Genomic DNA, 17,811 nt, shown 5'->3' with positions numbered 1-17,811 from the left:
TATATGGTGAAAACATGCCAAAGTTCACATTATTCCCTTAGCAAGTATAATCTACCACTGCATTACTGCACTATTATGTTATTGTACATGTTACTGGCAGAAGGTGCTTTTTTAACATTATCATATTAATATTATGTTTAATGATATATTTCATTCTTAAAAATAAAAATAGATGAAAAAAGCAACAGGGGCCAATATCTTTTCTTCCACTGTAAATGTTTGCAAGCCATACAGAAGTCCCAAGAGACCCATCATAAATATATGACATAAAAAAGGCCTATTTACTGGTCCATCTGAACTGAGACCCAAAACCCTATGTACATGGGAGGATGGGCTTCTTCCCTAAATAATTTATACAAATGTTGCAGTTATGTACACTGGCTGGAGGGGGAAGGAAATGGAGAATAAATTCTGGTTTTTCTAACTATTTTATTCAACCAGTCTTTCTCCCACGGTATTATTCTCAGAGGTGGTTGATTTGAGCTGGGTGAAAAATGCCAAGATGACATGGTTTCTCCCTTTATACACCATGGGAATTTGGTTCCTGTTGACAAGTTGCAGGTCATAAACATAGACAGTCTGCTTAGGAAACAAAAACATCCTGGCCCCAGATAATTGTTCTGTAAGTTCTTGGTGTTCTGGGAAAAAAAAACAACAACAAAACCCAAACAAAAACCAAACCACAGCACCCCACCACCACCACCATTAAAATAATTGGGCTCCTAATTTGCTTGATCAGAAGCAGCAGCACGTATTTTATTCCCTAGGACAAACTGTCCTACTTTGGAGAGGAGGGGACACTCCTAGTCCCGGTCCAGCTCAAGCTCCAGAGCAGCAGAACGGGTCAGTTTGGCTCAGGATGAACAACACATCCTGCCCATAAAGGTGCTGGTTATTTGTCCATAACCAATGCCACTGCTCAAGGAACAAATTGCTAAAGCCGACAGCCAAGCTGAAGAACATTCATGGAAATGCATCTTCTCAGCCTCAGGTATTTTTAAGGCAAAAAAAGCAGGTGCTTTTGCTGTGGCTTTTGGGCAAAGGGAGTTAGTTGCTGGTCCTTCAGAGTGGTTTTTTTCTCCGCAGACAAGACTGGGTGCTCACAGTTACCCCACCGGCCTCACAAGCTGCAATGCCACCAACGTGGTGAGGCTGGAATGTTGGCTTTTATATGAAGTAACCAGTCTCCAGCTAGAAACACCGTTTTCTACAATTCAGAAATACTCTGCAATTAAGAGAAAGGAAGAAAATTAAAAATAGGAACTTCCAGATCTTAGATAGCTAAAAGAAATGAACAACCTTCACAGTTTTGCTGACGGCAATCTCCAAATCATCCTTAATTGCCTGTGATACTGCTGTGATAGGAACTCTGCTGGCAGCAGGCTTGCCTTTCTTAGCAGCTCTGCGAAAGTACCTAAACCCTTCAGTCACCTGAATGCCACGTTTGGAAAACTGAGCTAAACGCCCCCAAAGCAATAAGAAAAAAAAAAACCCACCATGATGAGATGCTGTCTGTACAACTGCCCAGCCTGGCTGGGTCTTGCAGGGCTCCCGTCTCTGCCTCAGCCCAGCCTGCCTTCTGCAAACCCAGCGGGTCTGGCTCCTGTCCGTGCGTCCCACCTCACACCAGCTCCCCGAGCTGCCTCTGAACCACGGCAGGAATCGGTGCCTGTTTGCAGGGGCTGCACCTAGGCATTTATTAGAGCTTCAGGGTCCCCATCAGAAGCATACCATGTTTGAAGAGGGAAGAAGTATTTCCCTATGTGCTGTTACAAAGATCTGCTCCGATTCATTTCCAGGGATGAGCTGCAGGGCTGCCTGGCCAGCAGCAGCCAGTCCCTTGGGAAGCAGCTGGCTGCTGAGCCCCCGTAACGGCACAGCACTAAGCCCACCACCATTGCCCGTGCTGCTTTTACATCCGGAGCTTCAAATCCCAGGTTCCCAACTCGGCTCTCCTTTTCTGGAGGTTTGTTGCCCAGGCTCTGTAAGCCTTGCTGCAGGGTAGGATAGATGCAATAAACAGCTTTTTGAGGTTGATTTAATGCCTCACCATCACTCCAGTTATTAATCTATTCGTGATGGAGGTTTATTGCTGTGTATACCACAGACCGATAAAGATTATCACCAAATTAACTTACAAATAGTGTGTTGTTAGGCTTGAAGCCAAATGCTCTGTGTTATCAGCGTGAATTAAATATTCCGGAGTAATTTCTCAATGAGCCTATCTTAAATGGACTTCTAAAGCAAAACCTTTGGAAATAAACTACCTTGAAAGTAAAAAGAACAAATGCCACCATGTTTAGGATGGCAAAACTTCTTGCATGACATCGTACATATCTGACACAGTTGTTACAGGGCTCAGGGTGTCTGTTACCCAGTAATATTGCCCAGTTTCTGTAGATTGTGGCAGAGCTTCTCCCCTGGCCCCATCATCCGTATCCTCTTTAAGAAGGCGCATGCAGGGAGGGTGCATCCTTCCCGGTTCTTGAGCATTGACCTTCAAGGACATTTCTGTCTTCCCACTTTCTGTCTTGTACTTAATCAGCAGAACATTGAGACGTCTCCTGTACTTTCAGTTTCTAACCACGGGCAGTGGTTAGAAGTGCTCTCCCTCGCTGTTGACTGTTTTGAAGGAGCAGACAGTTTCAAAAAGATACTAAAGCTATAGGGGCCGATGATGAGAATACAGTTCTAAAGAAGCCAGATTTGGCCAGAATCATTTTATGTTTGCACAAATGACAGAAAGTTCCCATCATCTGTTGAAAATGATGCTAAAAATAACTTTCCCCAGAATCTTGCATATCCAGACACCTAAGCGGATGATGTGGATGCTGGGCAGTTTGAAGACCTTCATCTGTGAGAGGAAGGGAAAGAGATTCAAAAATAGGGAAAGGCCAGGACCTTTTTGATACTTCAGTGTTGTCAGCTGGGTGATATTTAAGGCATATTTCATCTTAGGACAGGCAAGACAAACATGTCTCTTCCCTGTATTACATCTCATAATGTTAGGGCCGTATTCTTGCTGTCCAGGTCCGTACTGTAAGGTTCTGTATGGCATGGTCTTGCAATGGAGGGGAAGAAACTTCGCACCTTCCTTTAGTATGGGATATGCATGAGTTTATGACTCTTCCCAGGAAAAGTCGCTCCCCTGGCACTACAGGGAGGTACCCCAGGAGGCTGCAGTGAGTCTGGAAGCAAACCTCCATGTGATATATAGCACAGGAGTATTTTGGAGACTTGGCAGTACCTCCAGCTTCTGTTTTAGCTAGAGGCTCTTTCATTAAAATGGAGCACCAGCAGGTGCTATCTTTGTGTCTGCCTGAGTGCAACAGGGGATCCTCAGTGAGCATCTGTAGGTTTGTGGAGTGGCTGTTGCTTTAAGGTGCAGGGGTGCTGCTGGGTGAAGGTGCTGGGAGAGAGAAGTGTGTCCCTGGGCTAATGGTTTTTTGCAGCAGTACTTCACAAACAGTCTTACAAGTCAGCCCATGATTTATTAGGGGAAGGGAACTTGGCCTGCTTGCCTAGCTGGGCCCAGTCCCACTGTGGAACTGGCTTCTATATCTTAAACAAACCAGTTAAAGAAAAGCAACATGTCTCATCTTTGCATTGGAAGACATCCCAGTGCAAGGTCTGTTTGCCTTACTTTGGAAACTGTGGCTGAAAAGGAATTTGTGAAGGGGAGCAGCAAAAAAATAAATATCTTGGAGCAGGATGGATCCAGCTGACACCTCCATCTGCCTGGCGGGTCAGGCCATGCTGACATGGGCCACTCTTAGCCAGGCCACCAGCTCCTGCTTCAGGGTGAGCACTTGTGTGCAGGGTAAAAGTAGTGCCCGGAGCTCCCTGTCCCCACAGAGGACATTAAGGGATGATGGAGGCACATGGAAGACAGATGAGATATAGGATGTGTGATTCAAACCCTGGCAGTGGCAGGAGAGTGGAACTTATATTTGACCGGTGAGGTTGTCCTGGTGAGCTCACCATTTGGAGAGGGCAGGTGTCGATCTACCTACTTACTTTTAGGGGACAGCTTTAATTTGTACAACTATATGCTTGGTAAATTTGGGCCCCTGAGGGAAAACTGAAGGCTGCTTTGTAAGGTACCACCTTGGAAACAGCCAGCGGGGAGTGGAGCAGGAATGAGGCTAAAAGTTTTCAGACTTGTCTCCTCCAACCTTTCCTTTGGAAGAGTAGTGTTATCCCTCTAAAAAAACAAACAAACAAACAAATCATCTTGTTTGGTACCATTTTTAGTTTGGATTCAAGAGGATAAGTTCCCTTCTCTGGGCTGAGCATGGCTGGAAGAGGTGCTACAGACTGCTGAGGATGGCATAACATGCTTTTTGGGACAGCTAGAAGTGATTTACTGTGGCTTGGGCCAGTAATGTGGCACCTCCATTGTGCCAATAATAACATGTCAAATAGGATAACTTCCCACTCATGAACACAGCAGCAGGCTCACACGCTTGTATTAGAGATGGCAGCGTGAGTTGAAGTAGATTAGTATGTTTGCAATTTTATTAGCCATAAAAACATATTCACAGTCATTTATGGAGCTGGATAGGGCAGCATTCAAGTTCAATTGGCTTTTCTTGCCTCTCCCAGTAGGAATGCCAGGACAGCACAGTGGCATCACCAGCTCTGTCTCCCATTCGTGCCTAAGGGTAGCCAGCATAAGCAAAACCAGAACACCAACACACCTGCGTCATTTAGAAATCAACATTTGCCCCAGCTTTCTGCTGGATCCATTCTCCCACTGTTTCTTCTGCTTCCCAAGAAGACTTTGTGCTCCATAAACTGTGTTTGAATTGAATTGCTGGACAAGGGCAAGTGGCTCGGTCAGCCCTTCCTGCCTCTTTTCTTCACTGGACTCACCCGTGACTGCTTGCATCTCCTAGGGGAATTGTGCTTGCTTTTGCCTCTGGAGGAGACAGGACTCTGATAATGATTCCAGAGGCCCCTTGGTCTAGGTGTAGGGCTTTGAAAGCAATGAGTAATTCATTTCTCATCAGGGCTTCCCACCTTTCTTAATTTCTCCAGCTCCTCCCAGTTCTCTGAAGTAGTTTTGAAAAAGAGCAAACATTGGGCTGGAGAATCCAGTTCCTAACTTGGTGCAATTTGCTGTTCAGCACCACTTCCAGTCAGATGTTTCTCAGTACATTTCTTGATCACCTTCTGCAAACACTCCCCCCTCCAGTAAAGGTTAACAGCTGCAGGAGCAATGGCTAGTTTGAAGACCTGTATGGTTCCTTCCATCTTCCAGCCATTAGAATACACACACCGAATGCTTGCACAAGCAGGCTCAATACTCAGCACGGATGAGAAAATGGGGGGAAAAGGTAAACGATGAAAGATATCATTTGAAACATGGATGTCTAAAGCTGTCTGTTTGAATAAATGTTTGTGGAGCTGAGAGAGAAATCATTTGTGGCTGTCGGGGATGAGGAAGAGCTATGAGCCAGGAAAAGATCAAGTCTCTAGAGGGAAAAGCATTTGGGGAACTTTTTTTGCTCTGCATAGACTCAGTGTTGGTAGATGTCACCAGGCTGCTGCATGGAGGGGAGTGTGAACCACCCTTCTGAAGCAGCCCTGCTTGGAGCAAGCTGGGTTTATCCTCCATTCAGTGAGGATGGAGGTGATAAGCTGAAAGTAGTAAGTGTATTTCTTACATTATAAGCAAGTCCGACTGGTGGTGTTATACTTGGCTGGTTTGTAGAATATGGAGAAAGCAGAGAGAAACAAGGGCAAAGCACAAGGAAAAGAGGGAGCAGGAGATGGAATGAGTGGTCTTCTATACTTTAAAATTTGAGAGAGCATCCCCAGGTGATAGTGTCATTGGTGCTTCAGAATGGGCTGTGAGAAACCCAATCTGGGTGCACCTAGATCTCCCCCCACCAAGACTCCCATTGCAGCTGGTGAGCTGCTTACATGACCTTTAAAAGAGAGACCGAAATTGTGATGTGACCATGGTCTACCATTAACTGCAAGAGAAAAATTATACAGGGGGGGTGCTCAGTTAAGTAGAAAACAACATAACAAAATACTGCTGGCATTCCTAAGGTAAACAAAGCAAGTAAAATGTAGAACTGAGAAAACAGCGCTGTGCTGCAGGCTCTTCCCTGTGCTGTATATCACATGAGGCAGTCCGCAGTGTGGTCTCAACTGGAGTTTCTCACCAAGACTATCTTTCTTCTTCACCCAGAAAATTATATTTAAAAAAAGAACATCCGTAGTCCATGACTGCCACAGAGGGTGGGGAGGCTGCAAAGGGTCCACACCTTGTTCCTCCTGCTGCCACCTGAAATGACCTTGGAAACCCTCACAGCCTCTCGTCTCCCACACCAGTGGGGAGCAGCGCTAGTCAGAGAACTTTTGTTGCATGTTTCAGGCAGCAACAAACTATTATACGCCTGAATGTTGGAGTCAATGATCTTAAAGGTCTTTTCCTACCTAAATGATTCTATGATTCTATGTCTGACTGATGGAGAATGCCTGCCAAAGCCACTCATTAAACCTTTAATTATGGCTATTTTGGGGAGCCACTTAATGCTCTACAATAACTTGCATAAGCCTCAGTTGCATCCTATGGGTGTGTTACCCTAAGCAGCAAAATTGTTAGTGATACCAGTATTCCCTTACTGTCTTAGAGGTTTGCTAAAGGCACTTTAGCTGTTTGCAGAGGCGTCCAGAAATAAAAGGGTAGGTGGCAAGTTGGCTTAACAGTTTTTGCCAAGAGAGGACACCCCGTGAAGACAGGCGGGGTTGGTTGCGAGTCCTGCCCACGTCTCCCGGCGTAGCACAGAAGGTGGCTTTCACCAGTGGCAGAAGGCACTGCTGCAGCTACGCCGCAGTGCTAACGGAGCGGTGGCCGGGCTCCAGCAAGCCAGGCTTTCCCCCCATCCTTTTGTTCTGATTCCCAGGCGTGTGGCAATCAGGCTGTCCCCAGGAGAAACAGGGTGTAAATCACTAATTAATGCCTCCGTCTGCATGCAATTCAAGCCCATTTGTGCATGACGGAGATATGCAGCACAGGCTCCCCAGAGAGATATTCTATAATCTGTTACTAATCACTGAGGCTTCAAAATCATTTAAAAGGATGTGCGTGTGACTTGTCCCCGTGCAAACATCAATTACATTCTCTCTGATGCTATGGCCTGAAAGACCGCAGCACAGGGGAGGCTTTTGAATGCTTGTACCCCAGCCCTGACATCCAGCTTGTTTTATTGTAGGTGCTGATGTTATTTAAGGTATTCCCTGCTGCTGAGAGGATGGTTGAGGGAATTTCATGAGAAGACACAAAAAGACTATGGCACAGTAAGAGACAGAAAGCATTATACTTTTCCAGGTCATCATGTAAACAAGTGCAGCACTTTGTAGTAGGAAGTCAGGGTTTAATGCTGGACACACGCTGTTACGTGTGTTAAAAAGTTCAGGAGATCCTGGCCAGAACTGGGGCCCAGGGTGTTAAAGCATCAATCAGATATAGAGGAGGTGACACTAAAGAACTCGACCAAGAACTTTTTAAGCCAACAACCTGATGCTCAGTTAAACCCAACCACCTCCCTGGTCAATTCTTGGGTGTTAGAGCAGTCTTTAGGCATTTAAAAATTTTAATGCTTTAGCTAATATAAAAGGTTTACTATAAGCACTTTTTGAAATTGAGGCGGCCAGCAAATCTCATACACTTCTGGCTTTAGCTCAACTTGGTGAGATATCCACATGGCAAGAAACATGTCCCAGCAAGTATAATCTGGGACTTTGGAGGAAATCAGATTTTTAATTACTCTTGGCATTTCAGTGCTGCTGGTTGCCAGAGGCCAGCCTGCTGGAAAATGACATCACCAGTGATTGTAGCAGAATGCCAGTCTGTAAAACCAGTTTACCAGCCTGTTTTCCTGTCACTAGGAGGAATTTTCCATCTGTATATTTATCTACCTGTCCAACTTTGGAACTTGAAATTTGTGGACACTATTAATCTTCTTACAAAAAATAAATAGGCTCTAATTTTATGCCTGCAATCAACTATGGGCATAAATTTGCTCCAGCAGCATTTAGCTGTAGCATTAGCATATACAGATAACTTTCCATACATCCAGTATTTTCCCTAGTAATTGAGAATTAGAGTTTCTTCGCCAACAGTGTTTTTATGAAGGCAGCCTGACTGATTTCTTTAAATAGTTGGCAATCATGCAACATTGTATTTAAAAATGTACAGATATCAAGGATTTGAGTATTCATACTGGGACAGTGGCATCTTTGTATATTTGAAATGTGGACGTTTCCTTTGCTCGCAGGTGAAATGGAGTTTCGGCTCAGTCCTTATGGACCAAGTCTAACCCCTATACAGCACAACAAGAAAATCTCTCTCCTTTTAAGGAGACATCCAGTCTGGACCTGCAGAGCTGCTGCAGTGAGTGCTGGGAGCGACCTGAGCGGGGCTGTGCACATCTCCTCTATCTCCTGGCCAGTGCACCTTGCTTCTGTTGACCCACGTTGCAGAGAATTGCCAGGGCTGGGCGGTGCACAGATAGGCTGGAGAGCTTGAACATAATCGTTTATATCTCAAGCCAGGGCTAACACTCCCTCTGTTTCATGAGAACCAAAGCAAATATTTTAAAAGTTAGTTATTCTTCCCAAGGGATTAATTGCCAGCCAAAAAATAGATTTTAAAACTGTTTTATTGCCAATGTGAAATGCTCTGTTTGTGTAGATACTGTGATGACACCTTAATAGCCTGTTGCTCATCTCTGTGATCTACAGGACTCAGTACACTCTGCTCTTCACTTCACTGGCAATTTAGGGGAATCAGTCCTTAATCTGCCTGCATAAATGAGGTCTTTTCCTTATGAGTTGCATAATTTTGGATGTGATCCTCTAAGGGGTAGACATGGCTCTTTGGACTCAGCCTGAAATTCTTCAGGAGCTCTTGGAATCCATCACTGCTTAGTGCTTCACTGCCAGCTGTGCCTTGTGCAGGTTTTCTTTTCCTTTCTTTCATTTCCCTTCATATACACCTGAAAGAAGGGTCAGAGCTGGTATCAGCAGGCTTCTGCATTTTAACCTATGTCATTTTAGGGCTCTTCAGGTCCAAAAGGAAAGCCTTGGCAGAGAATCTGTGTGGTGATCTGTGTTGTAGCCTTTTTGTAAAATTCTTCACTGAAGACAGGAAAGTAAAAAAAAACCTTTACTTTGATTAAGATGCATCTACTAAGCTCATTCCTGATGTTGCTTGTGAACAGAACATACCGCTGAACATTTTAACCAGAATTCATGTGAGACTCCAAACCCCAAGCTATAACCTTCTTAGCACTTCATTAAAGATGTGCAGCCAAAGGCTGGACCACAGTAGCAATTCAGCAAAAAGCCATGGGCTGAATGCCAGGCACCCTGGCAGGATTGCTTGGGAATGACAGCGGAGTCTTGTTAAAGAAGTGAAAGAGTCCCTAACTTGCACGCAGGAAAGATCACTGATTTGGTAAAGCCTCATAATCCTCGGGAACGTTGTCTAGTGAAGATAAGACATTTTGGGGAGAAGGCAGGGAGGGTGCAGTGTTTCTGGAGCCCTCTCCCGGCCCATCCAGGGTGGTGAGTGTGAAGCATAGAGATCTGCAGAAGTGCTGAAATTCATATAATGAACAAAATCAAATGCCAAGAAGGGGGGGGGGGGGGGGGGGGGGGCGCAGAAGGTTTAGTCCAGGAGCCAGACAGTGGATCATTTTACCACATTTCCATAATCAGCTCTAAGGGTAAATTCTAAGTGAAAACACCCCCAAAAAAAGAATCAGAGAGTAAAAACACACACAGAGAGACAAGCAGCAGCTAAGGACCTTCAAAAGCTGTTTCTATCAGCTGCTGAGATAGGTGAATATTTTTTGTGCTCTGCAACTAATACAGTTGCAGATCTGTCCATGAGAAGCAATCCTCAGTGGTGGGCCGAGCCCCAGAGAACTGGAAGCACAATTCAGAGAAAATAACCAGAATCTGTTTCCCTCCCTCTCTCTGGCTTCTCCTCACCCATTAGCTCATTCCTCAGTTTTCTCTTCCCTCACCTGCACGACCACCTCTGCCATGCTGTCTTCTCCCTATTCCCCTAACAGCGCAATGAGTCCTTTCTCAGGCAGACCTTTTCTGAAGTCTCTTGGAGCAGAAGGAAAAGAAGAGAAAAGTCATCGCACAACGTGTAATCAAGTATAGGGACTATTTACTCCTGAGCGAGTATCTATCAGGACGCCTCTCCCCCCACCCCTCCCCACCCCGTGCCCCATTCCCTCCTCTCTTCCAGCTGGTTCATTCTGTGCAGGGTGGCTCCAGGGGTCCAGCCGAGTCAGACTGAGATTTGCTTCAGGAAATAACCCCAAAACATGGCTTTGCTGTCCCACTCCCTGAATCTCCCCTTTCTGAAACCCAGCTTGTTTCAGTTACAACATGGGTGAGATCTAGCATGAGCAGATGTCCCAGCAGAGAGGGACACGGATCTGTCACAGAGCGGTATGTCGGCAAGAGGAAGAAGAATTTTATGAGATAGCAGGTTTTCCTTCACCTTGGTCCAAACATTATAAAAATAGGTCATGGCTGGGCCTGGGCATGTTCGAAGTCCCAGTCTCCAAAACCCAAAGCCTGGACCACAGGTCCTGAGAGCTGTAAGCAAACCCACCCACGCAGCTTCATTGCTTGGGCCTAACCCTGCTTTATTGTCTGCAGTCAGGTTTGCCCAGCCAAATTCCTAGAAGTCATTGCTAAAGACTGAGTATTGAGGGAGAAAACAGCATGTGTTCCTCTAACAAGGGATTGCCTGAAAATGCACTCTGCACGGGGTGGGTAAACTGCAGAGGGACTTGGCTCAGCATCAGTGTCATCTGGGAGCATTTGCAAGGCTGGCCAGAGGCACGGGAGAGGAAGCAAAGACCTTGTTCAGAAGCTTCCGCAGGTGGGTAAAAGAGCCCTGGCTGCTGCTCTGCCTACAGCGGGGCCCTGGAAAACCAAACCGGCTGCTGCTGCTCCCAACAGCAGCATGGAGATATGTGTGCATAGCACAGTAACCCTTGTCTCCAGCAACAGCTATTTCTTCTCTCTCCCATCCCAGGGCAGTGGGAATAGTCAGCCCACCTCCTCTGAATCTCTGCCCAGCTCTGTTCCTTCCCTTTCTCCCCTTCCTTGGGGAAGGAATGGCCCAAAACTGACCAGGCTCAACTCATCATCCTTGGACAGCTAATATCCAGTTCTGCCTATGCTGCAGAGAAGCTGTAAGCTTGGCTCTTAAGGTATGGGTGTGTGGGAGGGTGTGTTGGCATTGAAACTATTTCTATTCCTTCATCAGTATTCAATTTATTTAAAAAATAAATAAAAAGCCCCGTGAGCCATAATGTATTGTTTAATCAGCAGAGAGCTAGTTAACAAATGAAAACCTGTGGTTGAGCCAGTTGCAAAATTCTTGGAAATAATTCAGTGATTGCATTAGAAGGAAAATACCCCAGGGCAGATCTTCCCACAGGGGGAATGCAATTCTGATTCTGCTCAGTCCTCTTTGAATAAATGAGGCCTATCTGGATGGATACCTTCAAAGAATAGCCAGAGAGGAGCTATAAATAAAGGCATCAAGCTACCTTTCACATTGGAAGCTGGTTTCACTTGGAAGCATTTTAAATTATAAGCTACACTGCAGTGAACCTCAGAGATAAAGGCTCCATGTGTGTATGTGTCAGGGTCTTGCTGTTAGAGAATAACTTACACTTAACTCCAGCCTGTTACATCACCGACACTTAACGCTTTCATCTACTTGGCTCTGTTTATAGTCCATGATAACAAAACCCAGAAGGATCCAGAGGCACGTTTTCAGGCACAAGTGCTGGAAGGAAGGAGTGCGGCCCCAGACCTCCTGTGCATCTGTCAGCAGCTGCCCTCCAGACGAGACTCCCCTTGTATACAAAGATCGCATCTGCAAGCACAGCTTCTGCACTGCTGGGCCCCATGCTTGGGAGTTTGTTTGGCTTCAGGTAGTCCTGGAGGCAGCCCAGGGATGAGCTGGAGAACCTCTTGCTGACATTGAAGGCCACCCTCACCAAGTAGTCCAGACACTAGTGCTAGTATCAGGAGAGTCTGCTGGTGTTTGGGACTTCTGGAAATTCAGGAAGCTGTTGCCAAGTTGACTTTTGTCCCTGTTCATCATCACCCCTTTCACAAGCTTTGTCCTACCGACTGCAGAAAGCTGCAGTCTGTGGAAAGAACAAAGTGTCCTGACACCCAGATGAAAGTCACTGCCTGGTCCCTTACCTCCAGCCAGCCCAAAAGCCTTGAGCAGCTGATATGCAGAAAGACAGCAGAGAGGTAAAGCTAAGACCACGCTGTTCTAGACAGTTCCCAGCATGGACAGAAGCCAAAGCAACACAAGTACTGGAACCGATGCCTTGGCAGGAGGGTGCAGCTGGCTGCAGGACACAAGGTACTCACCCTGTAATGGCAGGTTGTGTGTTGACCCGGCAGGTATGAAGATGTTGCAGGGTACTGGTGGGCTGTGTCCATACCCCAGCCCTTCACCATGGGGCAGGAGACTAGAGTCTGACACGTTGTGTTGTGTCAGCCCAAGCCCTTGTGTCAGCCTGAGTCCTCTCTGTGCTCTGAAGTCACCGGGCAACTTGGCAGAGTGTTGGGTTGAGGTAGGTCCATAAGGACCAGAGTGTCAGCATGGGTCTGGAAAGCATAGGCAGAGGCGAGAGTCTGAGGGCAGGAGGCCAGGTTGGGATGGTTTGGCAGAGCTCTGCAGGAGGATTTTGCACAGGGACTGCTTATTCTCTGCTGTAGCCAGATTTAGGCTTGTTCAGCCCTCTCCCAACATCTCTGGTATTTTGCAAGAGCAAAGAACTAGATGGCAAGCTCATGGTAGCTCCTGTGGTTGCTAAGAGAGGGCCAAGAGAAAGCAATCACTCACAAAATTTCTTCATGAGGATCTTTTTTCTAGGCTCAGAGTAGAAAGTGGGAGCTGTTTTGCCAGGTGTATTGTCCAATGGGGCTGCTGGAACAGGCTGCATCACCACCTCCATTTTCCCAGCTCTGTTGCTGGAAGAAGGGGCAGCTGCTAATTGATTTGTTTCTGCACTATGAATAGGATCAGGGGAAAATCCTGGAAACAGTGGGACAAACTGAGCCTGTACATGGTGATATACGTAGAGACGGACAATTTATGTGTGAAGCAGTGGAGCAGTTCCAAACATTTTTTCATATTCTGTATCCTGCCTTTCATGTCTTCAGCAGTAGGAAAAATGTTTTCTTTACATTTCTGCCTGGAAAAACAATTATGAATGTTAATTGCGTTGACCAGGAGGTGGAACAGGAGTTGGCCAGGAAAGGCTTTTCTTTGCTCGTAAACAGGAAGACTCAACCTTTCCCACCATTCTCCATGTTTTGGAGATGAAGGTGTCGTAAGGATTTCAAGGAGCTGAAAAATTGGACTTCAGTGGAAAACCAGCATAATGAAGAAATGAAAAAAAGAGACAACAGAGCAAAGGCCCCAGCACTGTCATTCTCCAGGAGCAGACGATGCTCCCATCCTGCTGGAGGGAAAAGCCATGTGAAGAGTGCAGGTACCTCACCTGCTTTTTGGAAGTTCTCCAGGATTTTCCTGTAACTTAACAACCTCCGTTGAGAGGTGTGGAAACACCCAACACTCTCTCCCCTCCCTAAACTGCAGAGATCGCATAGGCAGAAGTCTGAGTTATACGCAGAGCTCTGTGCCTTGCTCAGCTCCACTGTTACAGACTGATGGGGGTTCCATGAAAAGGGATGTCCAGGGAGGAAACCCTTCTTCTTTGCTCAGGTACATCAAGTTACTGCTCTGAAGCCCAGTGTTTCTCCTCAGATCTTGGCATGTGGGGTCTGGCTTGTTAAATGTTGAGTGGTTTTTTTAGAAACATAGCTTTTATGGTAAAAAAAGTGACTTAGGTTTTCCTGATTGAGAGTCTTGACCTTCATCCCTCTGCTGAGTGCATCACCATGCAAGACTCTTTGAGAATGTGAACTCTGCCATTGCATTCACTGAAAGTACCAGAGTTGGGTCTATTTAATAATTTTCACCTTTTTTATACTGCAAAATACTATGCATTTATGTAACCTGCCACACAATTTTCCCCGTGAACAATTTCAAGTCTATTTTGCCTAAAACCGCTGAGCACCATAACTGTCCCCTCAAAATTATTTCAATGAAAAATTGTTCTCTTTTTTTTTTTCCTTTCTTGCTGTGACAACTGGCTTCCTTCCAGTCTGGGGGCTATTTTGTCTTTCTGTTTTTCTCAGCACAAAATCACTCCCAGAGCTGCTGCCTATTCAGGGAGCAGAGGACTAGGGCCACCTCACCGCACTGAGAGTGTAGTGGCAGATGGCTGTGTCTGCTGGGCACGTGGCAGTCATCAATCAAAGGTGTCCCGTGGTATCATCTGAATACAAGAACATGGTGCAAGCCAGACATTCAGCCACTTCAGATGCCTGTGCAATGGGTGGAAATATGCATATCAAATATGAGGTCTGGTTACTTCTGTGCAAAAAACAAGGCAAAGTTGCAGGTTTGAGTCTCCTTTTATGTTAGAGGGCACTTATCAGGGCACTTATCCTTGGCTCTTCCGAGGACCCAGGGAGCTAGGACAGGACTCTGATTACGCCAACCAAGTCATTTCCCCTCAGTTTGCTTCACCAGTCTCATCTGGAAAAGGGGAAACAGTAATATTAGCTTCTCCTTGAGGGTGTTGTGAAAATGAGCTGTCTGCTGGCTGTAGAAAGCTGCAGGATCCTGAGCTGGCAGTGGCTAGATAGACCATGTGTTATTATTTTATATTGGATAAACAAAGTAATTTCCCAAGGGTCTTTAAGATCGTATTGCCTTTTAGTGAGTGTTAATTGACTTTTCTCTAAGGCACCCAATTTGTCCCTGTGTCCCTTAATTAAAACCATAGCTGTATGGCCCAAATGTTCTTGGGACAAGGCAAATATTTTAAAAATTAAGTTTCTATGATGTTCATTTTGCCAAAAGTGGCGTCCTGTCCTTTGTGCAGTGATTCACCATGTCCATTCCCCTTCCTGCCGTAGTGAAGTGGCAGTGCCAGCCGGCAGCTGAGCAGTCCTGCTGACGTCTGGGATGTTCTCAGAAACAGCTCTGTCCTCCAGCCTCTGCAGAACAGGAGTTGCTGTCAAGGTGTCCTGGGTGGGACATGCCAGGGACCTGCATCTCGTCTGGTGACTAGGCATTTCAGCAGGGGAGGGGTAGAGGATGCTGTGCCATAGCAGAAGTTTAAAAATTATATCTAGAGGCAGTGGGAGCGTGGAGAGGCAGATGGTGCTGAAGAGCCCAAGGGAACAGGTTGCCACCTACCTCCACTAGTTTCCAGAGCCCACCACTTTGAGTCATGGCCAGATTATGATGGAAACAGGTTTCCAGCAGCTGAGGGTATTTGGCTGTTTCTATGCTCCACCTCCCTCCTTGTAGTAGCCCAAAGCTTTTGGAGGATGTTCTGGAGCACACAACATAAAGATAATATCCAACTGCAGCAGAAGTCCCATGGCAAAGGGCTGTTTATGCAGTCAGTAGCTTAGGACATGCCCTTATTTGTAACTTTTGAGCAAATGCAGATGGCTCCAAGTCCTGGGACTCCAACCCGCACTTTCTGAATAGAGGACAGAAGTGTCCTGGCACCAAAGAGAGCTGCCCACCTGCAACTGGAAAGGAAGATCGCTACTGAGCAACTGAGACTCATTGTGTGCTTCTTGGGAGCCTCTGTCAGAGACCCTTTTCATTTTACGGGGCTTTTTCTTCCCTTCCTGGAGTTCTGAATTTCCTTTGCTTGGGACGCTCTGTGAAGAGCCTGGTGCCAATGATATCTTCCACCAGCTTTAAATAGGGCTTGGTTGCTCCCCAGGATTGCTGTGGGGGAAAAAATGCAAACTCCCTGCCTGTAGAGTGGGTTTTCCTCGGTGCAGGCTGTACCCGGTGCTGAGACCCTCTCCTGCCCTAGAGTTCAGCACCAGCAATAACTGGGGAGAAGCTGCCCTGTGCTTTCCCAAAATCTCTGTTCTTGGTTTATATTCTTTTTTTAATGAGGCACAGCAAATTAGTCAGCCTTTTACTTTACCCCTTCATCCTCCAAAATTTCCCATTGACTTCGGTGTCTGAGCAGCCTGAGGAATACCCTGGAGAGCACAAAACATACTCCGTAAGACAACTCAGGCAGCCCTGGGGCCGTACAGCGCTCTATCAATAAAAGTCTCCTTTGACTGAGGAATTCCCCACTAGTCAAATGTTGTGCATTTCTGGAGCAACGGCTACAACGAATATGTGAGCTTTGTAAGGTAGGTAAATCGATGGACCCACTACACTCATTTTCACCCTGAAGCCAAGTAAGGAATTGGCCTCAGGATGATTTGCATTGGACACAGGACTGTTCCTCACAGCCAAAAATTTGCTCCATGCATGTCTTGGCAAGGTTGCTTTACCCATATGGTTATTGCTGCAACTTTCCTCAGTTTTCTGACATGGCTGGTCTTTGACATAACACTCCTCAAATGTAATAAAAATAGCAAAAACTGGAAGAGTTTTAAGCTTGCCCAGGGTCCATTTCATTCACCTCCCTTGTCCACGGGAAACAGCAGAACATCCTCCTCTCTCAAGCCTCCACCCCTGGGAGCACTGATCCTCTCTTCCAGATCTCAAATTTTCTCCCACTGTTTGTTTTCTCAACTATTTGGATTGCAAAATCTTTGGACAAGGACCATCTCTCGTGATGTGTAACACCTAGCACAAGCAAGATCCTGATCCCGTCTGGGGCCTCTGGGCATTATTGTAGTGCAAATAGAAAATATTAATAACAATAGCTCTCAGACATATGAAGAGAGAAGTCTCATGAGTCACCCTACAGCTGAGAGCTGCACAGGGGTGCTGGGGGTAGGGGCCACAAACCCGTGCCAGCTTTCTAGCAGACACCTGCAGTGAGTCCTATAAAGGAAGAATAAGCTCATGCTACTGCTTGTGGAAGAGTGTGTGAAAATACTCTGCAATATTTTGTGTGCTGTACTTGTTTCTCTTTTCCCACCGTCCTGTATGCAGTCTGGGTCCTGAAGGTGTTGGTGGCCCTTTGGGACTGAGTGGGTGTCACGACCTGACCAGCAAGCTACCCTGGGTAGTGCAGGAGGTCATGGAAAGCTCAAAATCCCCTCGGAGTAGATTAAGGCGAAAGACGCCAAACGACCAATCAAATTGTTTATTGAGCACAAACATAAACAAAACCAAAACAATTGTGCAAAAACTCAAGAAATTGCTGTCTGCCAAGTGAGTCACAAGATTGAAGAGAAAGGGGAGGGGAGAAGTTTACCCGATTTTACCAAAGTGATTCAACATTAATCTTGAACTCTATGGATGGACTATTCAGATGACTAACAACGTCAAACTATGTACACAAAACGAGGTAAATGTGTCTAGAAAGAGAAAGAGCAAGATAAGGTGCTGGCCACAAAGAGAAAAGGAAGAGCAAGGTAGAAGAGAGAGAGACAGAGACAGAAGGTGTCACCACCCTAGGATCCAGCAATGTCCTGTTGGTCCTGTTGATTGCCGGTGTCCTGCTGATGGGGGGTCTCCCACCCTTGTTGGTCTCCTGATGGTGAGGGTCTCCCCGCTTCTTAGCTGGGTGGTGGTGGGTCTCCCTGCGTGTCAGCCTGGTGATGGAGGTCTCCCCCTTCTGTTCCTGATGGCGCCCTTTTATGCAGTCCAAGTCCCCATAATCTCTGCCCCATTCTAACTTGAGTAGTCAAGGTAATGGAGACCCGCCTGACGATCGT

Source organism: Accipiter gentilis, chromosome 26, assembly GCF_929443795.1.
Source record: "Accipiter gentilis chromosome 26, bAccGen1.1, whole genome shotgun sequence".
Lineage (NCBI taxonomy): Eukaryota > Metazoa > Chordata > Aves > Accipitriformes > Accipitridae > Astur > Astur gentilis.
Note: the sequence above shows the minus strand (reverse complement) of the source record.